This window comes from Dendrobates tinctorius, unplaced genomic scaffold (genome assembly GCF_039654945.1).
Source record: "Dendrobates tinctorius isolate UK_male_01 unplaced genomic scaffold, ASM3965494v1 ptg000094l, whole genome shotgun sequence".
In the NCBI taxonomy this organism is placed as follows: Eukaryota; Metazoa; Chordata; class Amphibia; order Anura; family Dendrobatidae; genus Dendrobates; species Dendrobates tinctorius.
In genome coordinates this window covers 14,384,246-14,412,051 of record NW_027361762.1, presented here as the reverse complement: position 1 = coordinate 14,412,051, position 27,806 = coordinate 14,384,246, and the positions used below count along the sequence as shown (strand labels likewise).

General features: G+C 49.5%; 1 protein-coding gene across 4 annotated transcripts in view; it reads right to left on the bottom strand.

The window, feature by feature from the left end:
- PICK1 (protein interacting with PRKCA 1) overlaps positions 1-11,641 on the bottom strand; it is a 317,172-nt gene extending 305,531 nt beyond the window's left edge. For 2 of the 4 annotated variants that reach the window (XM_073586677.1, XM_073586678.1), the window contains exon 1: positions 11,474-11,641. The gene's annotated coding sequence lies outside the window, so the exon portion shown is untranslated. Of the gene's footprint in view, positions 1-11,204; positions 11,336-11,473 lie in introns of those variants that run through there. The other 2 variants (XM_073586675.1, XM_073586676.1) reach the window with 2 other exon arrangements.
- Positions 11,642-27,806: the final 16,165 nt, after the last annotated feature.

The window sequence follows — 27,806 nt, the reverse complement described above, 5'->3', positions numbered from 1 at the left end:
AGAATGGCTAAGACGAAAATATTGGACTATTCTGAAGTGGCCTTCTATAAGCCCTGACCTAAATTCTATTGACCATCTTTGGAAAGAGGTGAAACATGCCGTCTGGAAAAGGCAACTTTCAAACACGAGTCAAGTGGAGCAGTTTGCTTTTGAGGAGTGGGCCAAAATACCTGTCGAGAAGTCTCATTGACAGTTACAGGAATCACTGCTTGCAGTGATTGCCTCAAAAGGTTGTGCAACAAAGTATTAAGTTAACTTATATCCTGGCTGCTGCATTCACTCACATCCACCGCCCTTGCATTAACTCTTTACATTCCATCCATATCAGACCCTCTGGTCCTTTCCTCTCCTATGTATAGCACTCACGCTCTTTTCACATTGCTAAACAGCACAGATCCATTCATTCGCACCATCCAACACACAAGACGCTCTCACAAATCACTTAACCATCTGCTCACTCTTTCTATCCTCCTCCAAGTCACAGAATACATCTCTCCCAACCCCGGCCCCCCCATGTCATAGTAGGTTGAACCCCTCAACTGCTAAACTCAGAAACCCCTCTAATCTTATTAATATTACATGCATGCCTTCTATCTCTTAATTGTGCCATTTGGAATTCTCGCTCAGTGTGTAATTAACTCTCCTTCATCCATGACTTCTTCCTTTCTGATTCTCTTAACCTTCTGGCTGCTACCGAAACCTGGATCCAGCAGTCAAGACACGACCGCTGCTGCTCTTTCATATGGTGGACTACACTTCTCTCATACCCCAAGACCGAACAACAGAGCAGGTGGAGGTGTTGGTCTGCTCCTATCACCCAAATGTACTTTTCAGGTTATCCCTCAAGTACCCTCACTTGTCTTCCTCCAGGCACCTCCCATCAGTTTCTGGATCACTTTGCCACCTGGCTTCCACACTCTCTCCCCTGTGACAACTCCACCCTCATCATGGGAGACTAACATCCCCATTGCTCTTCCCCTCTCACCATCTGCTTCTCAATTTTTATCTCTAACCTCCTCTTTTGGCCTCTTGCAGCATACTAACTCCCCCACAAAGGAAGAAGGAAACTCCCTCGACTTGGTCTTCTCCCAGCTTTGTTCAGTGGATGATTTCATAAACTCCCCTCTCCCTCTCTCAGACCACAACCTTCTATCATTCTCTATCAAGAACTGCCATCCCACCCAGGTCACCCCCACTTTCCACACTTTTAGAAACATACAGGCCATTAACACCCAGAAACTTATGAAGAACTTGCAGTCATCATTGGCCCCTATGTCCTGATTCTGCACTGAAGCATTACAATTAAACACTTCAAAGTGCCCTGGATGAAACTGCACCTCCTATACACAGAACAAATGGGCACAGATGGCGACAACCCTGGCACACGCTGCAAACACTCCTCCTACAGCGGTGCTCAAGGTGCGCCAAAAGTCTGTGGAGAAAATCCAATCTACCTGAAGATTTCATCCATTATAAGTTTATGCTTAACCCCTTCCTGACATCCGACGTAATATCCCGTCCACGGTACCCGGGCCCGTATGACCGTGGACGGGATAGTACGTCTACCGCGATCAGCGGCGCCCACGTGGTGAGCGCCGCTGATCGCGGCCGGGTGTCAGCTGATTATCACAGCTGACACCCGGCACTATGTGTCAGGGGCGGTCACGGACCGCCCCCGACACGTTAACCCCTTGCACACCGCGATCAAACATGATCGCGGTGTACCGGGAGTTAAAGGGAAGCATCGGCAGGGAGGGGGCTCCCTCCGTGCTTCCCTGAGCCCCCCACGGCAGCGCAATGTGCAGCGCTGCTGCGGGGGGCTCCTATCCTCCAGGCCCCCGAATCCAAGATGGCGACGGGGGCCTTCGGGGACCTGAGGAAGCTGGCTTCCTCAGTGCCTGCAAAGCGCAGGCAAGAGGAAGTCTGCTTCAATGCCTGTGACAGATTGCTGATCTGTCACAGTGATCTGTGATGTGACAGATCAGCGATCTGTCACAGGACAGTGATGTCCCACCTGGGACTATGTAATAAAGTAAAAAAATAAATAAAAAAAAATGTAAAAATAAATAAAAAAAAAATCGCCAAATTAGTAAAAAAAAAAAAATATTCCCCAATAAATTCATTTTTTGAAAATAATAAAAAAACAAACAATAAAAGTACACATATTAGGTATCGCCGCGTCCGTAATGACCCGCCCTATAAAACTGTCCCATTAGTTAACCCTTTTAGCGAACCCCTTAAAAAATAAAAATAAAAAACGAAGCAAAAAATAATGATTTATTATCATACCGCCAAACAAAAAGTGTAATAACGCGCGATCAAAAAGACGCATATAAATATCCATGGTACCGCTGAAAACGTCATCTTGTCCCGCAAAAAACGAGCCACCACACAGCATCATCGGGGAAAAAATAAAAAAGTTATAGCTCACAGAATAAAGCGATGCAAAAATAATTATTTTTTATATAAAATAGTTTTCATTGCATAAAACCGACAAAAACATAAAAAAAGACCTAAATGAGGTATCGCTGTAACCGTACTGACCCGAAGAATAAAACCGCTTTATCAATTTTACCGCACGCGGAACGGTGTAAACGCACCCCCCCAAAAGAAATTCATGAAACGCTGGTTTTTGTTCATTCTGCGTCCCAAAAATAGGAATAAAAAGCGATCAAAAAATGTCACGTGGCCGAAAATGGTACCAATAATACGTCAACTCGTCCCGCAAAAAATAAGACCTCACATGACTCAGTGGGTCAAAATACGGAAAAATTATAGCTCTCAAAATGTGGTGATGCAAAAACTATTTTACAATAAAAAGCGTCTTTTAGCGTGTGACAGCTGCCAAAAATAAAAACCGCCATAAATAGTAAATCAAACCCCCCGTTATCACCCCCTTAGTTAGGGAAAAATAATAAAACTAAAAAAAAAGTATTTATCTCCATTTTCCCGTTAGGGTAAGGCTGTGTGCACACACTGCGGATTAGGTGCGGATTCATCCGCGCGGATTTTGTAAAATCCGCAGGTGAAACCGCAGGTCAAAAGACCTGCGGTTTTACCTGCAGATTGCTCTGCGGTTTTGTCCTGCGGTTTTTCATCTCCTCAATAGAGGAGATGGCAAAGCGCAGGAGAATCCGCAGAAAGAATTGACATGTCAATTCTTTCTGCGGATTGAAAACCGCAGATAATCCGCGCGGAAAATTCCGCACCGTCTGCACTGCGGTTTTTGATTCCCATAGGGAATCATGGTACTGGGGTCCGCAGCAGCCAAAACCGCTGCGGAACCGCAGCAAAATCCGCAGCGTGTGCACATAGCCTTAGGGCTAGGGTTAGGGCTAGGGTTAGGGCTAGGGTTAGGGCTAGGGCTCAGATTAGGGTTAGGGGTGTGTTGGGGTTAGGGTTGGAGTTATAATTGGGAGTTTCCACTGTTTGGGCACATCAGAGGCTCTCCAAATGCAACATGGCGTCTGATCTCAATTCCAGCCAATTCTGAGTTGAAAAAGTCAAATGGTGCTCCTTCCCTTCCAAGCTCTGCCATGCGCCCAAACAGTGTTTTACCCCCACATGTAGGGTATCAGCCTACTCAGGACAAATTGCAAAACAATTTTTGGGGTCCAATTTCTCCTGTTACCCTTAGGAAAATAAAAAATTGGGGGCAAAAATATCATTTTTGTGGAAAAAAATGATTTTTTTATTTTCACGTCCGAGTGTTATAAACTTCTGTGAAGCACTTGGGGGTTCAAAGTGCTCACCACACATCTAGATAAGTTCCGTGGGGGGTCTAGTGTCCAAAATGGGGTCACTTGTGGGGAGTTTCAATAGTTTAGGTACATCAGGGGCTCTCCAAACGCACATGACACCCGCAGACCATTCCATCAAAGTCTGCATTCCAAAACGTCACTGCTTCCCTTCCGAGCCCCGACGTGTGTCCATACAGTAGTTTTCTCCCACATATGGGGTGTCAGCGTACTCAGGCCAAATTGGACAACAACTTTTGGGGTCCAATTTCTCCTGTTACCCTTGGGAAAATGAAAAAATTGGGGACTAATTGATCATGTTTCTGGAAAAAATACGATTTTTTTATTTTCATGCCCTGGCATTATAAACTTCTGTGAAGCCCTTGGGGGTTCAAAGTGCTCACCTCACATCTAGATAAGTTCCTTATTGGGTCTAGTTTTCAAAATGGGGTCATTTGTGGGGGGTTTCCACTGTTTTGGTACATCAGGAGTTTTCCAAACGCGACATGGTATCCGATCTCAATTCCAGCCAAAAACGTCAAATGGCGCTGCTTCCCTTCCGAGCTCTGCCATACGCCCAAATAGTGGTTTACCCCCACATGTGGGGTATCAGCGTACTCAGAACAAATTGCACAATAACTTTTATGGTCCTGTTACCCTTGGAAAAATAAGAATTGAGGGTGAAAAGATAATTTTTGTGGAAAAAATATGATTTTTTAATTGTATGGCTTTATGTTATAAACTTCTGTGAAGCCCATGGGGGTTCAAAGTTCTCACCACACATCTAGATAAGTTCCTTAGGGGGTCTAGTTTCCAAAATGGTGTCATTTGTGGGGGGTTTCCACTGTTTTGGTACATCAGGGGTTTTCCAAACGCGACATGGTGTCCGATCTCAATTCCAGCCAAAAACGTCAAATGGCATTGCTTCCCTTCCGAGCTCTGCCATGCGCCCAAATAGTGGTTTACCCCCACATGTGGGGTATCAGCGTACTCAGGACAAATTGCACAATAACTTTTAGGGTCCTGTTACCCTTGGGAAAATAAAAATTGGGGTGAAAAGATCATTTTTGTGGAAAAAATATGATTTTTTAATTGTACCGCTGTACGTTATAAACTTCTGTAAAGCCCTTGTGGGTTCAAAGTTCTCACCACATATCTAGATAAGTTCCTTGGGGGGTCTAGTTTCCAAAATGGGGTCACTTGTAGGGGGTTTCCACTGTTTAGGTACATCAGGGACTCTCCAAACGTGACATGGCGTCCGATCTGAATTCCAGCCAATTTTGCATTGAAAAAGTCAAACGGCGCTCCTTCCATTCTGAGCGCTGCCATGCGCCGAAACAGTCGTTCCCCCCCACAAATCAGGTATCAGGATACTCAGGACAAATTGCACAATAACTTTTGCAGTCCAATTTCTCCTGTTACCCTTGGTAAAATAAAAAAAATTGAACCTGAAGTATTTTTTTTGTGGAAAAAAGTTAGATGTTCATTTCTTTTTAAATATTAAAAAAAATTCCTGTGACGCACCTAATGGGTTAATAAACTTCTTGAATGTGGTTTTGAGCACCTTAAGGGGTTCAGTTTTTAGAATGGTGTCACTTTTGGGTATTTTCTATCATATAGACCCCTCAAAGTGGCTTCAAATGTGATGTGGTCCTAAAAATAAAATGGTGTTGTAAAAATGAGAAATCGCTGGTCAACTTTTAACCCTTATAACTTCCTAACAAAAAAAAATTTTGGTTCCAAAATTGTGCTGATGTAAAGTAAACATGTGGGAAATGTTACTTATCAAGTTTTTTGTGTGCCGTATCTCTGTAATTTAAGGGCATAAAAATTCAAAGTTGGAAAATTGCGAAATTTTCAAAATTTTTGCCAAATTTCCATTTTTTTCACAAATAAACGCAAGTTATTTGAATGAAATTTTACCACTAACATGAAGTACAATATGTCACGAGAAAACAATGTCAGAATCACCGGGATCAATGGAAGCGTTCCAGAGTTATGACCTCATAAAGGTACAGTGGTCAGAATTGTAAAAATTGGCCCGGTCATGAAAGTGCAAACCACCCTTGGGGATGAAGGGGTTAAATTATAAAACACTGCCCTTCACCTCTCAAAACAAGCCTATTTCAACACCCTCATCACCTCACTGTCCAATAACCCGAAACATCTCTGACACTTTTTATTCCCTACTCAATCCAAGACTGCAAGCCCCAACCACGGATATCCACGCTGACGATCTGGCCAATTATTTCAAGGAAAAAACTGACCATATCCAACAGGAAATTATCTCCCAATCACCTCATACCATGCACTGTCCTCCCTCCCCCACTGCATCTAGCTCACGCTCTGATTTTGAACCTGTCACAGAAGTAATAAGGCTCCTTGCATCTTCTCGCCTTACTACTTGCACCAGTGACCCCATTCCATCACATCTCCTCCAGTCCCTTTCCCCTGTTGTCACCACTCACCTATCAAAAAATATTCAACTTCTCTCTCTCTCGGTATCTTTCCTTCCTCATTTAAGCATGCCATCATACATCTATTACTTAAAAAGCCATCTTTCAACCAAGACCAAAACTGTACCGCTAACTATAGATCTGGCTCTAATCTTCCCTTCATCTCAAAATGCCTGGTTCACACCCAACTTATCCGCTCTCAGATAACTCTCTTCTCGACCCTCTACAATCCGGTTTACTCTCTCTACACTCTACTGAAACTGCCATCACTAAAGTCTCTAATGATCTACTAACAACTAAATCTAATGGTCACTACTCCATGCTAGTTCTCTTGGATCTCTCCGCAGCATTCGACACTGTGGATCATCAGCTCCTCCTCACTATGCTCCGCTACTTCGGCCTCAAGGACACCGTTTTCTCCTGGTTCTCCTATCTCGCTGACCGTTCCTTTACTGTATCTTTTGCTGGCTCCTCCTCCTCTCATCTTCCCCTTACTATTGGGGTTCCTCAAGGATCGGTTCTAGGCCCCCTCTTCTTCTCTTTGTATACTGACCCTATTGGTCAAGCAATCAGTAGACTTGGGTTCCAGTACCATCTCTATGCTGATGAAACCCAATTATACACTTCTTCTGATATCACGCCTGCCTTTTTGGAAAACACCAGTGATTGTCTTACTTTCGACTCTGCAAAAACTCTTACTGTTTCATTCTCGTCTGGACTATTGTAACTCTCTACTAACTGGCCTCCCTCTTACCAAACTCTCCACTCTCCAATCTGTCTTGAATGCTGCAGCAAGGATCAAGTCTTTGGAATGCACTACCCAGGGTAATACAATTAATTCCCAATACCAGTTTTAAGTGTGCCCTAAAAACATATTTGTTCAGACTGGCCTATTGCCTCAACGCATTAACCTAATCTATCCCTGTGTGGCCCATTTAAAATTTTTACCATAACCAGGTTCCCCGCATCATGTTCTCACATGCTTTATGCATCCATTAGCCCTCTGTGTCTGTACTGTTACATATTAAGGGTGTGTGCACACGCTGCGTATTCTGCTGCGGTTCCGCAGTGGATTTGGCCGCTGTGGGTCCGCAGTTTTTGCTGCGGTATACAGTACAGATTTTGTGACGTAGCAGCGATATTGTTAGCGATATCGCTATGTCTGATACTTACCTCCGACCGGCTCCCCCGCTGATCGCGCGAGAATGTCCTGGACCGTTTCTCGTCGGGGGCTTCCTGCTGGGCTTCCTGTGGCGCCGACGAGCAAAGCGTGGACGCGGGCGGGAGAACGTCAGGATCGCCGCGTCTGACAGGTAAGTAACGACCCTCGACCCCTGCTATGTCGCTGGTGAGATCTGCCTGTGTGGCAGCTCACTAGCGACCACTTAGCGATGCACCAGCGATCCATATCGTTGTCGGGATCGCTGGTGCATCGCTAAGTGTAACGGTACCCTTACACTATGGCTGGTCCGAACAATAAAAACAATTGTTACCATCCACCTTTCATGTCTCCCCTTTTTCCTCATAGATTGTAAGCTTGCGAGCAGGGCCCTCATTCCTCTTGGTATCTGTTTTGATCTAGGTGTTTATTGTTATACTGTAATGTCCATTGTCTGTACAAGTCCCCTCTATAATGTAAAGTGCTGCGGAATATGTTGGCGCTATAGAAATAAAATTATTATTATTATTATTATTATTATTAAGGGTACAATCATTTTTGTCCAGGCCTATTTCATGAGTTCTATTTTTTTTTTTTTTTTTTAATTCTGTGGAAGCATGGTTGAAAAGCAATGTCTGGCTTTCATTTTTTCCATTTCCATAGATCTTTTATTTATTATTTGTCAGATTCAAGTTATTTCTGTCACCATTGTGGGTTTTTCGGTCATTAAACATCAACAATTTACCATGTGGATAGGTTTGGTATCAGGGAATCTTTCTGACCTGGAGAACAATGTTGCCTAATCATTCTTTAAATGCACAATGAATGCCATAAAACACACACTGAAAACAATGCTCAAGTTGCAATTTTTTCCTCCGTTTCAGAGCACTTGGAATTTTTCCAGTACATTTTACATTGTAAAATGAATGGTTGTCCTACAAAAACTGCTTTCATACAGCTTTGACAAAAAAAAAAAATAAAGTTACAGATCTTGGACATTAGAGAGGAGAAATTGAAAGCAAACAGAAAATATTCTGCCCTTACAGAATATTAATGAGCGACAGCTGAGGAAAAGCTGCTCATTGTCTGCACCGGTATGAGACAAGTGGCGTCAGTCTCCGGGAACAGCGGCGCCGACATTGCCGATATTAGTTTAGGCGCTAAGGAGATGAGGCTGGAGTTGCCAGTAGTCGACCATTCTTTCAAGGGGTTTTCCAGGCTCAAGAGAATTGTTTGCAGCCACTTCTAAACAGAAAGCAGATGTCTGAATCTGACGGTGTGCAACGAGTGATTTGTGTAGAGGCTCAATGATCGAGAGAAGAGGAAGGGAATCTAGACGGCAGGTGACCGAAGCGTGCAAGTCTACACCACCAACTGCCACTGGAAATAGAGGGGAATCTTGGAAGTGTGCACAAAGTGACTGCAGAAATGTATCTGGAGCCCAGAGAGCCCCTTTAACATGCTCTGTAAAGTGATACCTCACTGTGCTAGATCATATGGCAGATGCTGGTAAGGGGTTACCCCTTTTTAAAGTGGAGTTTTTCTAAATGCCTATGAAGATCATAGGAATGGAAAAAATAAAGGTAAAGAAGTATATAACAAAATTCCAATGTGCTGAGTGACAGCCACCTGTGCATAGCAGCGGGTGGGCCGCAACCTCTCCTCATGAATACAGCAGGCCCAAAAGCAGGGGTCCACCGTGTCCACTACCAGGCCAGCAAACAACTTTCCAAAATGGCCAGATCAAGAACAGGTCATTTAAGAAAATCTGCTTGGAAATGCACATTTCTTGTTACTTAAGGCCACATTCACACATTCAGTATTGGGTCAGTATTTTACCTCAGTATTTGTAAGCCAAAATCAAGAGGGGAACAGTCAGAGGAAAAGTATAATAGAAACACGCACCAATTCTGTATTTATCACCCTCTCCTGGTTTTGGCTTACACATACTGAGGTAAGATACTGAGGGTGTGCACGTGGCCTACCAGGACAGACTACGAACCCTCCTTCACACTGCAATTGGTTTGGTAGTTTTCTATGTACACTGTGCATAGGCAGAAAGCTGTCAATCAGTGGTGGGGAGTTGTTATACAAAGCTCATGAATACGGAGGACTACATGGCCACAGGGTTACTAGTCATGTAGAGAATCTTCTGCTGATAAACCAGTGATTTTATCAAACTACAACAAGCAGCCCAGAAAGTGACATCACTGGAATCGTGGTCTCTGTCCCTACATCACACTGCTCTCATATTAGGTGTCAGAACCCTTGTGACAGATTCATTTTAAGAGGCAGAGAAACATATATGGCTATGCTCCTGTGCCCATCTGACAAGGAGCACAGATGGCGTCTGTGTGTTCTCCACCTGGGACACTGCAATGAAAGGCATCGACAGACGCTCGTCACAACCCTGATTTTCAAGGACTCAGATGGACGCTATGAAACAAATGCTGCAGGCAGAGTGCACCCACCACACATTTCTGCAGTGTTTCTGGGGGTTCTGTTTGAGTCCCATAATAAACAGGATTCAGACAACCCCCCAGGGGGACCATAGGTTTCAATGACATGAAAATGTTCATTTCTTCAGACGAGCACAGAAACACAGACCACATGTATGTGCCAATCAGAACGGATGGACATTTTCAGGAACGCAAATGTCTTCACTTGATATCCCGTTTTTAGGGGGGGGGGGGGGGGGGGGGACTCGGATGGAACCCATGAAAACACTATGTGAACAGAGGCTTAAGCTGCCATACACAAGATGGCTGCTGGCCGATTGATGCTTTGGCAGCTGATCGATGCTGCCGCGGCCAGTGCTTTGGGAGACGACTGATGCTTTCGCTTTGGCAGCTGATCAATGCTGCCGCGGCCGATGCTTTGGCGTTTGATCGACGCTGCCGCAGTTGATGCTTTGGCAGCCAATCGACGCTTCCTCAGCCACTGCTTTGGAGGCCGATCGACGCTGCCTCGGCCAGTGCTTTTGCAGACAACTGATGCTGTCGCTTTGGCGGCCGAACGACGCTGCCTCGGCCAGTGCTTTTGCAGACAACTGATGCTGTCGCTTTGGCGGCCGAACGACGCTGCCTCGGCCAGTGCTTTTGCAGACAACTGATGCTGTCGCTTTGGCGGCCGATCGACGCGGCCTCGGCCGGTGCTTTGGCGGCCGATCGACGTGGCCTCGGACGATGCTTTGGCGACCGATCGACGCGGCCTCGGCCGGTGCTTTGGCGACCGATCGACGCGGCCTCGGCCGGTGCTTTGGCGACTGACTGACTATGCCTAGGCTGGTCGACGCTACCGCGGCCAATGATTTGGCGGCCGATTGAGGCTGCCTCGACCAGTGTTTTGGCAGACGATTGATACTGCCGCGACCAGTGCTTTGGCAGATGATTGATGCTGTCGCTTTGGCGGCCGATCGACGCTGCCTCAGCCTGTGCTTTGGCGGACGATCGACGCTGCCTCGGCCTGTGCTTTGGCGGACGATCGACGCTGCCTCGGCCTGTGCTTTGGCGGACGATCGACGCTGCCTCGGCCTGTGCTTTGGCGGACGATTGATGCTGCTGCCGCCGATGCTTTGGCGGTCAATCGACGATGCCTCTGGTTCTTTGGCCGCCGATCGCCGCCACCTCTTGTGCTCCTGTGTGTGGGAGAGCCACCAAACCACATCTGTGTTCTCTCTGAGAGGCGAAGCCAGACTTCTCTGCCGCCGACGTCTCTGGGATAATAGAGTGATGGGCACTCTGGCCGCTGAGCTGATGGTCCAATACCGCCATATACATCAGACCCATCGATACCCGCGAGTGCGGCCCACATTAGTAAATTCTGTATGGCCACTGTGACTGGTAAACATACCCGGAATAGGTCTATAATGGTCTTTCCCGGCAGCCGACATTAGGGGCAGCGGTGGGAGATGTCACGTGCTGCACACACAGCGGAGCGGTCCCGTCGCACAGCATAGCGCCCACACACCGAGCACTGCCACAAGTATCTAACTGACTATAATACAACCGTACCACAAAAGAATGGCCGGCGGACCGGCACCAAGGAGCGAGCGGTCCGGACTCATTAGAAATACACATAATAATCACTGCTGCCGAGCATCCGCACCTGCCGACACTCACCTCAACACCACGCATGCGCCAAGGGATCTGACGTTGCAGCAGCTGACGTCTGTGGTCTGAATACAGTCTCATTGTCAGGAAGTGAAGCCACGTACTGCGCAGGCGCGCGTCCGTACAGCAGCTGTGCTGCCCTGTGCAAGAAGTCTGCAACCCACTGTTGCTCAGGGCGGGTTAGGCTAGTTTCACATTAGCGTTTACGGCCGCCGCTAAGCCCCGCCCCCTGTCGCGCATCCGCTGGTAGCTCCGCCTACGGGCGCATGACGCTGCATGCGTCCTGCGTCCCCTATCTTTAGCACTGTGGATGCAGGCCGAGCGCATACGTCCTTTTGACGCTGCGCCAAACGCAACCTGTAGCAATTTGGTGCGGTCGGTGCAGCATCAAAAGGACGCATGCAACGCCAAACGCATGCCTGCGTCCCCAGTGCTAAACATAGGGGACGCATGCATCGTCATGCGCCCGTAGGCGGAGCAACGCGAGACCAACGTCATCACAGGTCTCGCAAGGCATCGCTGGGAACGGGAGCGTCGCTGAGACTTCGCGGGAAGTCGGAAGGTAAATATACCACGATTTTTTTATTTTTTTATCGTTTTGTATCATTCTATCTTTTACTATTGATGCCGCATAGGCAGCCTCAATAGTAAAAAGCTGGTCACACTTGTCAAACACTATATTTGACGAGTGTGACCAACCTGTCAATCACTTTTCAAGCGATGCTTCAAATCGCTTGGAAAGTGCTTGAATTTCGCACGCGAAAATCGCGGCAAAAACACGAACATAATCGCGGTAAAATCGAGCAGAAAAAAACGCGCATTTTCTGGGAAGGAGTCCGGTTTTGAGTGTCTGGTTTAAAACGCTACGTGGGCACATAGCCTTAACCTATGTGCCCACGATCAGTAATCGCTGCGGGTTGGATGCTGTGTATTGGTGCAGCATCCAGATGTTATAGCATAGTGGGGCATTTCAGGAAATCCCATGTCCACTATGCGATCACACACACCCGCTGCTCACCTGAGGAGACGGACATGCGGCATGTCTCAAGACCGCAGCATGTCTATGTATACCGTGTGGTGGACTCGGTGACCCCACACGGTTCAGTGATCACATGCAGATTCACCTGTGTTCAATAGACGGCAGTGCTTTGGTTGCAGTGGATATGTGCTGCCAATTCCTGATGATGTGCACATAGCCTTAAAGAAGGGAAAGAGAACGTTTGCAGCGCATGTAGTCCGCCGTGGCAATTTTTCAACCATGCCCCTAATCACACCCATTCACGTTGTTTTATTCACAAAAACAGGAAAAAATTATAAGAAAAAGTATATGAAAGTCCAAGATAACCCCTTTAGTTGCCCCAATTAATCAACAGCACATTTATCACGCTGCTGCAATGCAGGTAAAAGCTAGCTCCGCTAGGTGGCGAAAGAGTGGAGAGGTCAAGCACACAGATGAAGCAGACCTGCTGTGCAGCAGCGAAGCTACCACCAGGTGGCAGCAGAGAAGTCAAACAAGCCGGGTCAAATCCTAGACTGTAGTGCAGTACCAAAGGAATAAGCAAACTCGGGATCAGAGACAAGCCAGGGGATCAGTAACGGTCACGAGCGGACATGCCAAAGGCAAGAGACAAAAGCAGGTCAGGGTCCAAGACGAGTTCAAGTACCAAGAAGTCTAGACACAAAGGGGAAACACAGAGTCGGGACAGGGAGCAGGGAATAACACAGACAACGGGTTGAGTCAGGAATAACAGCAGGACAAATCAGGATGTAACAGAGTCAGCTACTCAAGCTATAGGCAGAACTATAACTGACATGGCCTGCAGGATGTAGCAGGAAGAAATAGGAAACCTGAATCCAAAATGAGGCCAGGCAAAGTTAACCCTTGATATGATCAGCACGGAAAAAGAGCAGACAGGACTCAAAACCCGGACTGGATCATGACAGTACCCTCCTCTCAAAGGGGGGCCACCTGACCCCCAGGTTTTCCAGGGTAACGTGCATGAAATGCCCGAACCAGATGATCAGCATGGACGGAATGCGCCGGAATCCAAGATAGCTCCTCAGGACCGTAACCCTGCCAATGGACCAAGTATTGAAGTGAACTGCGGACCATACAAGAATCCACAATCCGTTCCACTTCGTCTCACCATCCACCGAGAAAGGAGGCAGAGGGGATGAAGACCCAGCAGAGAATGGTACAAATGACTTAAAAAGGGATTTATGGAGCACATTGGGAATCCGAAGCGACAGAGGTAGACGTAAGAGAAAGGCAACTGGATTGACAACTTCAATGATATCGTAAGGACCAATAAATCTGGGACCTAGCTTAGCAGAAGGAACTTTCAGACGTATGTTCTTGGTAGACCACCACACTTTACCTCCTACCAGGAATATAGGTCCTATAGACCGTCGCTTATTAGCAAAATGTTTGTTTGCTCTGAGCCTCCCCAGTGTTCTTCTGGACCTCCCTCCACACCTCCCCAACCATTGAACTGCTGAATCAGCCCCTGGACATCCTGAATCCAGCCTTGAAAATTCACCAAAATAGGGGTAAAAACCATAGTTACAGAAGATCATAGAGGTGCCAGTGGACTGATTAACCCGATTATTAAATGCAAACTCAGCCACTGGCAATGAAGAGCACCAATCATCATGCTGAGACACAGCAAGACACCGCAAAATCTGCTCAAGCGACTGATTGGTCCTCCCTGTCTGACCGTTGGTCTCGGGATGGTAGACCGAGGAGAAGGTCAAGCAAACACTCAATCTTTTTCAAAATGCCCTCCAAAATTTGGACACAAATTGCACCCCTCTATCAGAAGCCAGACTCAAAGGCATGCAATGCAACTGCACAACGTGCTCAACAAACAACTTAGGTAAAGTTCACATTTACAGTTGAGTCCTTTTCGTATTGTTCGCATTCATGAACGCATACAAAAACGCGTGCAAACGCGTAATAACGCAGCGCTTTTTTTCCGCATCATCTTACTCATGACGTAAAAAAAACGCAGCGTATATATGCGTTAGTATGCGAGAATGTCCTGCACTACAAAAACATCATCGGCACTCACCGGCTGAGGACCAGGATCAGGCAAGGAATGGAAGCGATTCAGCACCAAGGCTTCAGGAGAGAGACGTGGAAGGTGTTTGGGACCCGGAGCGAAGCAGGCAACCTCAATTTGTAGGCGACTTCGTCGATACGTCCAAGAATTTCAAACGGAACGATGTAGCGTGGTCCTAATTTGTAGGAGGGCAGTTTCAATCGGATGAATTTGGCGGAGAGCCAGACCTTGTCCCCAACACGATACGGTGGAGGATCCAATCTCCTTTTGTCCGTATAATTCTTCATCCGATCAGCGGACTTCTTGAGTGACGTGTTGGTCTCGGCCCAAATCTTGGAAAATTCAGAGGACAAGGCTTTGGCCATGGGTACGTCGGAGGCAGGGGTTATCGGAAGAGGAACACCAGGATGTCTGCCAAAAGCAATGAAAAACGGAGACTTGGCCGAGGACTCACCAGCATGGTTGTTATAAGCGAACTCTGCCCAGGGGAGTAAGTCGACCCAATCGTTCTGGTGGGCGTTGGAGAAGTGTCGTAGGTACCCCGTAAGCGTCTGGTTGGTACGCTCTACCTGTCCATTGGACTGTGGATGGTAGGCCGAGGAGAAGTCGAGGGAAACATTCATGAGCTTACAAAGTGATCGCCAGAACTTGGAGGTAAATTGAACCCCTCGGTCGGAGACAATGCGTTGAGGTAGTCTGTGAAGTCTGAAGATTTGATGAATGAAAACTTTGGCCAGCTCCGGCGCCGAGGGAAGACCGGGCAGAGGGACGAAGTGGGCCATCTTGGAAAAACAATCCACCACCACCAAGATAACTGTGCAACCCAAAGAGCGGGGTAGGTCGGTGATGAAATCCATGGCGATGTTCTCCCAAGGAACCGCAGGGACAGGCAACGGAAGCAACAAGCCGGAGGGAGGTCTTCGTGGCACTTTGTGGCTTCTTGTCCATCCTATGCTAAAAACAAAGTCGAGTACATCTAGGCGAAGCGTGGGCCACCAGTAGTGACGCGTGATAAGGTCAAGGGTCTTCTTAGTTCCGGCATAGCCGGCCAGTTTGGAGGAGTGCCCCCATAGAAGGACTTTTCGCTTGAGATTCTCAGGCACAAGCGTCTTTGCCTGGAGGAGGGGTGAGCCAGTTCACTGGGGCCACTGTGATGATCCTAGTGGGGTCAATGATATGCGAAGGTTCCTCTGTGGTTTTGTGTGGCTGGGAGACCCTGGACAGGGCGTCGGCTTTGGTATTCTTGTTGCCAGGACGGAAACGGAGTTCGAAGTCAAATCGGGCGAAAAATAAGGACCATCTGGCCTTGTGAGGGTTGAGTCTCTGGGCAGACTGGAGATAGGCCAGATTCTTGTGGCCCAAGAAGATGACAAAGGGATGGACAGCTCCTTCCAGGAGGTGACGCCACTCCTCCAAGGCCAACTTGATGGCCAGAAGTTCCCGGTCGCGTAGTTACACTCGGATGGAGAAAAGACCTACAAGAAGAAGCCACAAGGGTGCAGACTGTTAGGTGTTGGATTTCTGGCTCTGCACAGCAGGAATCCAAAGCCATACATTCAGCGGTCTCCCATTCCTCTCCAACCGCTCAGGGCCCTGCTCAGCAATCACGGCGAGCCAGGCATGCTGCTCAGACTTGCTCTGTGAGCCTGGTTGTTGCTGCTACCTCTGGTGCAGCAATGGTAGCGCAACCTGCTCAGCAGGGAACCGCTCCAGAGGCTAAGTCCTCGTGCCGTGCTACTGGGCATGCCCGCAACTTGATCTCTAACTGGAATGCAGAGGTCATGTGCTCAGGTCCTACGTCGGATCTGATTGTTTCCTTCCAGGGTACTGGAAGGTCCCGGAAGCGCATGGCTATAGAAAGCCGGCATGGCGACTCGGCCATGCGCTAGTGTAGCATATGCTGAGTGTGAATGGTGATGGATGCATGTTCTGGTGACTGACTTATTAAGAAACCCCTTCCCTCTGATAATACGAATGGTGACAGAGTGTTGGTGATAGTCATCTCTCATTACTGGTGAACCAAGCGCCACTGTGCTTCCTACACTGCACACTAGCGTCCGACGGTGACCGGCCTTCCGGCGCCGTCGTCTAGCGGCTGTAGTTATTGCCGCGCTGCGGTAGCAGCGTCCTGTTGCGGTTGCAACGCCACCCGCTGGTTATCCTGTGAGGCTAACAGGGCCAGCGCCTTTGTATTGCTTTCTGTAAAGCGACTCTGTCTGAACAGAGCCGCTCTTAGCATTCGGGTGACGTTAACCCGTGCAGCAGTTGCAGAGCTATATTCGGCAGCTGGAGAGCAGGTTGGAGGCTATTGAGAGCGCCCACTCAGCTGCGAATACTGCGCTAGCTGCCACTCAGACAGTCGCTGAGGCTGTCTCACGTGTGAACCGCACTTTTGCCCACGCCGACAGTTACTCGCCTCCCGCTTCCCGACAAGTTTTCGGGTGACAGCGCCACCTGTAGGGGATTCGTGAGCCAGTGCTCAATTCAGCTCGAGTTACTGGCTGCACGGTTTCCTACAGAGCGGGCTAAGGTGGGCTTTATTGAGTCACTCTTGTCTGGCCAGGCATTACAGTGGGCTACACCGTTAAGGGAACGTGATGATCCTGTGGTTCAGGGTGCTGCTCAGTTCCTCACGGCCCTGAAGCTGGTCTTTTTGGGGCCACGGATCACGCACGACACCTCCCTGCAATTGCTATCCCTAACACAGGGCTCACTCTCGGTCAGCCATTATGCCGCCCGGCTCCAGACATTGGCTTCCGAGTTAGAGTTTCCGGACAAAGCTTTAGTCCCGGTGTTTTGGAGAGGATTAGCTGAGCACGTTAAAGACGCTCTAGCTACCAGAGAGGTTCCCGCAAGTCTGGAGAAATTGACTGCCGTCTCCACCCGCATTGACCTTCGGTTTCCGGAGCGCGGGTTGGAACGGGCACAATCCAGACGTAAGGTTCACTTGGCTCCTACCTTCACCGAGCTGCTAACATACCCCGAACAGGAGCTTTTACCCTCCGAACCTATGGAGGTGTCTCGCGGCTCAAAGCCACAGCCGATGCGAAGCTCTGTACATTGCTATCAGTGCCGATAGTTTGGTCATCCGGCTAGCACGTGTCCTCTACGGGCGAAAAAATGTCCACGTCCAGTGGCCATAGGTGGTGGGCAGTCCAATATGAAAACCTTCTCACCCAAACCAGTATTCTGAGGCATCTTAGACAGTGGGTCCTCCACCTGGGAGGCAGAGGTTACTGTGGATTCCGGGGCCGAGGGGAACTTTATGTCTTCTACCTTCGCTCAGAAACACATCATTCCCCTGGTACTATTACCACAGCCTCTGACCATCAGGGTGGTTAACGGAGCACCGTTACCCTCTCAGGTGACCCATCAGACAGCTCCACTTGGCCTCTTTATCTCACCCTCTCATCGTGAGACTCTGTCCCTGCTCATCTTGCCCGAAGGCATCGATCAGGTGCTTCTCGGGGTTCCCTGACTCCGTTGCCACTCTCCTCATATCGAGTGGGCGACAGGGAAGATACTCGACTGGAGCAAGGACTGTGAGGGAAGGTGTCTGAGGGGCAGTCTTCAGGTGTCCTCCACTGAAGTGCCTGCTGATCTCTCCGCGCTACCTAAACCCTACCACCGGGACGTCTTCTCCAAAAAATCGCCGCACCATCCATATGATTGCCCGATAGACCTCATGCCAGGCACAGAACCTCCTAGAGGCTGTGTGTATCCACTATCACTCCCCGAGACAGAAGCTATGTCACAATATATCCGGGAGAACCTGTCTAGGGGTTTTATTAGAAAGTCGGTGTCGCCGGCTGGTGCAGGGTTCTTCTTCATTCAGAAGAAGAGCGGAGAGCTAGGTCCCTGCATTGACTACAGAGGTCTCAATGCATAACCGTAAAAAATAAATACCCTCTTCCGCTGATCTCTGAACTGTTTGACAGGTTGCGTGGGGCCCAGATCTTTACGAAACTAGATCTAAGGGGGGCATACAACCTGATCCGCATTCGCGAAGGAGACGAGTGGAAGACAGTCTTTAATACCAGGGATGGCCACTATGAATATCTGGTCATGCCCATCGGCCTTTGTAATGCACCTGCTGTCTTCCAGGATTTCATCAACGACGTCATCCGCGACATGCTCTCTACCTCAGTGGTGGTCTATCTGGATGACATTCTCATCTTTTCGCCAGATTTGGCCACTCACCGAAGAGATGTCTGCAGGGTCTTCGACCATCTACAGGCGAACTCCCTTTTCGCCAAGCTGGAAAAGTGCCAGTTTGAGCAGGAGTCCTTGCCGTTCCTGGGCTACATCATCTCAGCCCAGGGGTTGGCTATGGATCCTGCCAAACTGCAAGCGGTAATGGATTGGCAAGAACCTCATTCACTCAAAGCGGTGCAGTGCTTTTTAGGGTTTGTCAATTATTACCGCCAGTTTATACCTCACTTTTCCACACTGGTTGCTCCTTTGGTTGCTCTCACGAAGAAAGGAGCTAACCCTAATGCTTGGACCGAACAGGTCTCCAAGGCCTTCTAGGCTATAAAATCTCATTTTGCTGGTGCTCCCATTTTACATCGTCCCGATGTGAACAAACCATTTATAATGGAGGCAGATGCCTCTTCTGTTGGGGCAGGAGCAGTCCTTTTCCAAAAGGATGCTCAAGGTCGGAAGCATCTCTGCTTCTTCTCAAAGACCTTTGCATCGGCGGAGAAGAATTACTCCATCGGGGACAGGGAGCTGCTAGCCATGAAGTTGGCCTTTTCAGAGTGGAGAGATCTCCTGGAGGGAGCTCGGTTTCCCTTCCAGGTCTATACGGACCATAAAAACCTGGTCTACCTACAGACGGCCCAACGCCTGAACTCTCGTCAGGCCAGGTACTCGCTCTTTTTCTCCCGCTTCCGCTTCACCTTGCATTACCTATCAGGAGAGAAGAATGTCCGTGCGGATGCTCTCTCACGCTCGGTGGTTTCGGCGGAGGAAGGGGAGGCTGAGCCTCGATTAGTCCTCCCGACGGAGAGTTTTACGACCGTGGCTCCAGTGGCTCTTGAGTCAGTGCCACCAGGCAAGACCTTGGTGCCTCCTCAGCTATGGCCTGAGGTCCTCGCCTGGGCACATGCCTCCAGGGTGGGTGCTCATTTTGGTAATAAACAGACCACCGAACTCCTGGCAAGGTCATATTGGTGGCCACATATGGCTCGAGATGTTAAGGAATACGTGCAAGCATGCATCTCGTGTGCTCGGAACAGACCCTCTAGACAGAGGCTGGCGGGGCTGCTGTAACCCCTGCCAGTGGCGGATAGACCTTGGGAGATGGTTGGCATGGATTTCGTGGTTGGCCTGCCCAAGTCTGGTGGCAGTACGGTTATCTGGGTGGTCACCGTCCATTTTTCCAAAATGGTGCATTTGGTGCCACTTGCACGGTTGCCGTCCGCTCGTGGTCTTGCCACTGTTCATCAAGCACGTATTCTGCCTACATGGCATGCCGGACAAAATCGTTAGTGATCGAGGTCCCCAGTTCGCATCTTGGTTTTGGAGGGAGCTCTGCAGCTTACTCAGCATCGTGCTAAATCTGTCCTCCGCTTACCATCCCGAGACGAACGGATTGGTCGAGAGAGCCAATCAGACCTTGGTCACCTACCTACGGCATTTTGTTTCTGCCAGGCAGGATGACTGGGCATCCTTGCTACCATGGACCGAATTTGCCCTAAACAATGCGGTGGCTGATTCCACTGGTCAGACGCCCTTTCTCCTAAACTACGGCCAACATCCACGCGTCCCTGTCCCGATGCCAGTGTCCTCCACTGACTCCAGGGTGGCAGACTGGGCAGTGGAGGCTCGGGACATTTGGGATCGCACTCAGGATGCTATCCGTGCCTCTAAGGAAAGGATGAGGGCGTCCGCCGACACGCATCGGCGACCCGCTCAAAGCTTCTCCCCTGGCGACATGGTGTGGCTCTCCACCCGAAATATCAAACTGCGGGTCGAGTCCCCCAAGTTCGCGCCGCGTTACATTGGACCTTTCAAGGTCCTCGAGCGAATTAGCTCGGTGGTCTATCGCCTGGCTCTTCCTCCACATTTAGCCATTTCGGACGTGTTTCATGTGTCCCTCCTCAAACCAGTTCACATGGCCCGGTTTTCTGAGTCATCGGCCGGGTCATCAGACTTATCGTCTGACGAGTTTGAGGTTAATACCATTGTAGGGCGCAGGTTTGTCCGTGGCAAAAAATTTTTCTTTAGTGGATTGGAAGGGTCATGGGCCCAAGGCTCGAACCTGGGAGCTGGTGGAAAACATCCACGCACCGCTCCTGATCGCGACCTTTGAGCGCAGTGAGGCGGTAATGTTAGGCATCAGATTTCTGGCTCTGCACAGCAGGAATCCAGAGCCGTACATTCAGCGGTCTCCCATTCCGCTCCGACCGCTCCAGGCCCTGCTCAGCAATCACAGCGAGCCAGGCGTGCTGCTCAGATTTGTTCTGTGAGCCTGGATGTAGCTGCCACCTCTGGTGCAGCAATGGTAGTGCAACCTGCTCAGCAGGGAATGGCTCCAGAGGCTAAGTTCTCGTGCCGTGCTACTGGGCATGCCCACAACTTGACCTCTAACTGGAAAGCAGAGGTCATGTGCTCAGGTCCTGCGTCGGATCTGATTGGTTCCTTCCAGGGTACTGGAAGGTCCCGGAAGCGCATGGCTATAAAAAGCCGGCATGGCAGCTCGGCCATGCGCTAGTGTAGCATATTATGCTGAGTGTGAATGGTGATGGATGCATGTTCTGGTGACTGACTTATTAAGAAACCCTTTCCCTCTGATAATACAAATGGTGACAGAGTGTTGGTGATAGCTCCCATTACTGGCGAACCAAGCGCCACTGTGCTTCCTACACTGCACACTAGCGTCCGACGGTGACCGGCTTTCCGATGCCGTCGTCTAGCAGCTGTAGTTATTGCCGCGCTGCGGTAGCAGCGTCCTGTGGCGGTTGCGGTTGCAACGCCACACGCTGGTTATCCTGTGAGGGAAACAGGGCCAGCGCCTTTGTATTGCTTTCTGTAAAGCGACTCTGTGTCTGAACAGAGCCGCTCTTAGTGTTCGGGTGACGTTAACCTGAGCACAGTACTTCACCTTGTGGTGTATCTGCCATTGTCCAGCAGCGGTCTTATCATCTACCGCACGGTGGACCCCGGGCTGCGAACGCACCTTCTATTATTTATATCTGGTGCGTTCCACCGACCCTAACAGGCGACCGGAGGCGGTTCTCTGGGACAGTACTGCCCTGGCACCCGTCGAGGAAGCGTCCACCTCGAGTACAAAAGGTTGATTGTTCTCAGGGCGATGCAGGACCGGAGCCATGGAGAAAGCCCGTTTTAGGGTCAGAAAGGCCTCTTCTGCCTCAGGAGACCAATCTTTGGGAGTAGACCCTTTACGGGTGAGCACAGAAATGTGTCTTGTGATCGCAGAGAAGTGGGAGACAAATTGCCGGTAATAATTGGCGAATCCGAGGAATCGTATCGCCTTTACTCCGACGGGGCGAGGCCATTTGAGGATGGCAGACAACTTCTCGGGATCCATCCTTAGACCAGTGTTGGAGATAATGTATCCCAGAAATGGCAGAGAGGTCTGTTCAAAGAGACATTTCTCGATCTACGCATACAGGTGGTTCTCCCGAAGACGCTGAAGCACCAGGCGGACACTCTTTCTGTGGGACGAGAGGTCCGGCGAGAAGACGAGGATGTCGTCTAAGTACACGACCACACAGGAGTACAAGAGATCCTGGAAGATATCATTGACGAACTCTTGAAACACCGCAGGAGCATTGCAGAGGCCAAAGGGCATGACCAGGTACTCGTAATGGCCGTCTCAAGTGTTGAAAGCGGTCTTCTACTCGTCACCTGCACGGATACGGACCAGATTATAGGCTCCTCTGAGGTCCAGCTTAGAGAAGACCCAAGCCCCTCTGAGACGGTCAAACAGCTCCGGAATGAGTGGAAGAGGGTACCTGTTCTTGATGGTAATTTCATTCAAGCCTCTAAAGTCAATGCACAGCCGTAGTGTTCCGTCCTTCTTTTTGCCGAAGAAGAACCCGGCTCCTGCGGGCGAAGAGGATTTCTGAATACAGCCTTTGGCGAGGTTCTCTCGGACATACTCAGACATGGCGGTGGTCTCTGCGGGAGACAGAGGGTAAATTCTGCCCCTTGGAGGGGTTGAACCGGGAAGAAGTTCAATTGGGCAGTCAAACGGCCGGTGTTGAGGAAGGACCTCTGCTTCCTTCTTATCAAACACATCGACGTAGGAGCTGTAGGCTGGAGGAAGACCCGGAAGGTATGGAGGCGATCGAGGAGCGTCCGCCAGGCGGACAGGAGTCAGACAGCGAGCTTGGCATGGGTGACCCCAGTGGAGTATCTTCCCAGAAGACCAGTCGAGAACAGGCTGATGAGTCCTTAACCATGGGAGACTGAGTAGAATGGCGTGGGAGAGCTTAGGTAAAACGTAAAAGGCTATCTTCTCTCGATGTAAGGCTCCGACTTGCAACTCCACTTCTTCAGTGACCAAGGTGACGGGCACCTGTAGCGGTTTGCCATCCACAGTGGCAATCTGGAGAGGGTTAGACAGAGTGGCTACAGGAATTCGGTATCTGTCCACCTCTTCAGGACGAATGAAGTTACCTGCCGAACCCAAATCCACATAGGCCACCTCGGACCCACGTCTCTCCCCTGAAACCAAAAGCACAGAAATCGTAATCACCTAGGGAGGCCTCTCTTACCTGACCCAGGTGGAGTCGTTTCCCTGTCTCTTAGAACAGGTGCGGATTTAGTTTGACGAATCACCGCAATAGAGGCACTGACCCTGTGCCCGTCTCTCTGATGCAACTCGGCCAACCAAAGGCGATCTATCTGCATGGATTCGACCAAAGAGGGAGGAGAGGACCCGGCCGAACGGGAGCTGGCAGATCGGGTGAAAAGGGGAACTGGCCTGGTGGACCTCCTGTCTCTCGCTGACTCCCGAGTGTGCTCCAAGAAGCGTAGGTCAATGCGGGTAGCTAGCGAGATAAGGTCCTCTAAGGTGGACAGGGTATCTTGACCTGCAAGTTCATCTTTTATTCTGCCTGAAAGACCATGCCAGAATGCCCCTACCAAGGCCGCGTTATTCCAGCCGAGCTCAGAGGAGATAATGGGAAAGCGAATAGCGTATTGTCCGACCGTGAGAGAGCCCTGATGTAAGTTAAAGAGTGCCTCAGTGAGAGAGGCTAACCGACCTGGCTCATCGAAGACCCTACGAAACATATCCAGGAAAGCCGGGAGACTCAAGACTACTGGATCGTCACGTTCCCAGAGTGGATTCAACCAAGACAGGGCCTCTCCCTCCAGATGGGACATGAAGGCCACCTTGGCCTGGTCCGAGGGATATTGCTGCGGCAACCATTCAAAGTGGAGGCTACACTGATTTAAGAACCCCCTACAGAGCTTGGGATCCCCGGTGAAGCGAGGCGGTTTGGCGAGGCGGGGCGTTGGGAGAGCTGTAGACGCGGGAGGAGGAGTCGGGGCTGCAGTGGCAGCCTGGAGGGCCGACAAGCGGCTGTCAAAGGAGGCCATGTAAGACAAAATATGGGCTTGCGTATCTTGTTGCTGACCCAGCTCCTGTTGGAGACTGGCCAGCTGGGAGGCATTTCCAGGATCGGCTACCTGCAAGGCCGACAAACGGGTGTCCATAGACTTCATGACCAACATAATGCATCCTTGATTCTCCCGCAGGAAGAGCAACTTTCTGGGTAGCAGCCATAGTACCGGCGGAGTCCATGGCCTGATTGTACTGTTAGCGTGGGTGGTCTGGAACCCGAACTCCAGGAGTGGACCCTCTGGACCGTGGCACCGAGGGGCCCCGGGCGAGCTGCCAGGTGGGACCGACCCCTATACAGGGACCGTTAGGAGCAGGCCCAGGGGATCGAGTACCACGGTAGCCGGTACCGAGAGGGGCGGCTCAGGATGGACCAGAGTAGGACTGTGTTCCTGAAGTATAGAATGACAGAGCTGGAACCAGGAGGCAGGATTGGATTGAGACAGTAGACTGGAACGAGGAGGGATGACAGGAGTAGGAACACAGGAGAAAGGAAGGGAGGAGGAAGGAACTGGAACACCGGAGGCAGGACTGGAGTAGGACAGTAGGACTGGAGCAGGATGGAACAGGAACACTGGAGGCAGGACTGGAGTAGGACGGAACAGAACACCGGAGGCAAGACTGGAGTAGGACGGCAGGACTGGAGCAGGATGGAACTGGAACACCGGAGGCAGGACTGGAGTAGGGCGGCAGGACAGGAGCAGGATGGAATAGGAACACCGGAAGCAGGACTGCAGTAGGATGGCAAGAACACCGGAGACAGGACTGCGGAAGAGAGCAAGGAACCCGGGTAGCAGGACTGAAAGGCTGCTGCGGAGAGCAGGCGAGAACGGAACTGCAGGAGCCGAGAGCACACGATGTAGCGAGGCCAGTGTGCTAGGAAACACAACAATCAGGCACCTCCCTCAGGGGGAAGCGGCCTGATATGCTCCTGTCTGGTCTGCCATTGGTTAGGGAGGTGCTTCCGGGTCAGAGCATAGCCGGAGCACAAGCAGCCGGAGGGAGGCGCGGCCGCGGCCTTTGGCGCATGAGCATAGCATGCAGGGATGGCATCGGCTGCGAGCCCGTCACAGGTGAGCGCCGCGACCGTCGGAAGGAGAGAGGCTGCGGCGAGGGAGCGGAGGCCGGCAGCAGCGTGGGAGCGGAGGCCAGGTGAGTATGACTGAGCCGTGTAACAATCACAACAGTAGCAATGATACAGGATACTGTTATCATGCATTATATAAGAGCTGGGCAATATAACATACACAGCAGCAAAGGAGAAAGATAACTAACACACTAACGGCTGCCAGCTTTACACTCACTGAACGGAGGATGCATAACTAGAGGATGCTTATAACAAACATGCAGTGAAATAACATCACAGGAGCTGAGCATGCAATGCAAACATCATAGGGGGCTTCATTATGGCTGCTAACAGAGATGCATAACTAATAATTGCATTATCCTTACCGGAATCCGCTTGTTCTAGCAATGGTTTTGCAAAGAGCTGAGCAGGTGTGAGCTACTCAGGAGATGGCTGGAGAACGGTTATATGTTGTTGACTAAGGCAGAAAGAAGGGGCGGTTCTGAACAATTAACTATTTGCAGAACAGAAAATTCCAAACACATTAATAAAGGGAGAAGGGCAACTTATGACACCTACTGGCGATAGCTTGAACAGCACTTAAAAATATCTAGCTGCACAGAATGGGCAGAAGAATTTCCAAGGAGAGTTTCTTGTTTAAACTGGATTTGGATCTTAAATTGACTGTTGCCTTTGCCTTTGCTTGTGACCAAGAAAGGGAAAGAGAAAGAAGGAGAAGAAAGACGGCGTCAGCGATTTTGGCAACACCCCATTATTGAAGTCCGGGAGAGCCTTGGAGACTACCACTCCTTATTCAGTGACCTCCGTGAAAACCCGGACAAATATTTTGAGTACACGAGGATGTCTCAACAGAGCTTCCAGGAATTGCTGGCTTGTGTAGAGGGAGCCATCAGCAGACAGGACACCCTGCTCCGTAGAGCTATTCCAGCTGAGGAACGTCTTCTGGTGACACTAAGGTACGTAATATTTAAAAATAAACACGCTTGTCATATTGTATGCAATGTCCTGTTTTTTTTTTCTTCAAAAATCCTTGTAGTTATTATTATTATTCATTCCAAATTTTTCTTTTTCTGTTTGGCAGATTCCTGGCTACCGGAGAAAGCCTATCATCGCTACATTTCCAGTTCCGGATAGGCCTTTCCACCCTTTCTGGGATTGTTACGGACACTTGCCGGGCTTTGTGGGACGTGCTTTGTCAGGAATTTATCCCCCTACCCAATGCAGACATCTGGATGGAAAATGTGGAAAAAGTCTGGGAAATTTGTAATTTCCCCAACTGTGTGGGAGCAGTGGATGGGAAACATATTAGGATAACTAAACCTGCTGTAAGGACTTGGCCTGCATATCCGTTTCGCTGAAATCCTTGCCTTATGTCTGTCGCTCAGTTTCTGCTTTGCCCTTAGTTTAGTTCATTTTTGCCCTCATCCAAGATGGAGTCACGAGCCTCAACGGGGGCCATCTTATTTCCTGTGTTGATCTCTCTTGTTCCTGTCTGCTCTGTATATAAGGATGCTCTGTATGATTACTCATTGCTTGAGTATACTTGTTCTTGGACTTGTTATCAAGCTGGAAGGACTGCTACCTAGCTCGTCTCTTCGTTACCTTGGGATACCCCACCTGCCTGTGACTCTTGGTCTCATTGTAATGACTTGTTTCTTCGGATCAGCTCTGCACCCACCTCCACTTCAAGGACTGTTTCCTGCTAGCAGGCCTGGCCTGCTCTCCAGGTCTCCGGATCTGGCAACTTGGACTTCATACGTCTCCACGGTCTGTACGTTTGCTCACTGCGTTATCTTCATCTGCGTTTACCCTGCTGTGTCTTATCTGTAAACCTGCTTGATTCTGATAAATACTACAGAACTGAAAACCTATGAGCTCAGGCCTCTTTTCTGACCCACGTCACTGACCTCCATTACACAGAGTATATAAAGTTATAACAGAATACTCAAGCCATCAAATATGGAGATCTCTGGGTCAGATTCTATGGAGGTACGAATGAAGAAACTTTGCTCATTTGTTTCTGGACTTCATGGGGAGCTGCAGGCTATTAAAACAGCTGGGGACCTTAGAATCGCAAACCAATCATAACGCGAATGTGGCCGATACGTCTATTCAGGCCTTAGCGTCTCGACTTTCAAATGTAGAGACTGCAGCTGTGGTTGCTGCCCCGGCTCTAATTCCGGGTCCGGGTTTTCCTAAATTCCCACCATTCAGGTTCGGTGGTGAAAGAGAGAAATTTCAGGGATTTTTGAATCAATGTCAGCTGTATTTCTCTGCACGTGTGGCCCAGTTTTTAACTGATTGAGATAAAGTATTGACTATGATTATGTTGCTAACAAACAAAGCGTTAGCCTGGGCTAATCCATTAATTGAGACTAATGATGTATGCCTGAATTCTTTGAATGACTTTACTGCAGCAATGTCTCAAATGTTTGATGACCCCAACCGAAGTTTAACAGCAGAAACCGCATTACTGACACTTCGTCAAGGGAAGCGTCCAGTGGTGGAATATGCAATGGAGTTCCGGAGGTGGGTGCGGGATGCGACATGGTGCGATTCTTCAAAGTATGCAGTGTTCAGGAGAGGTTTGTCTGC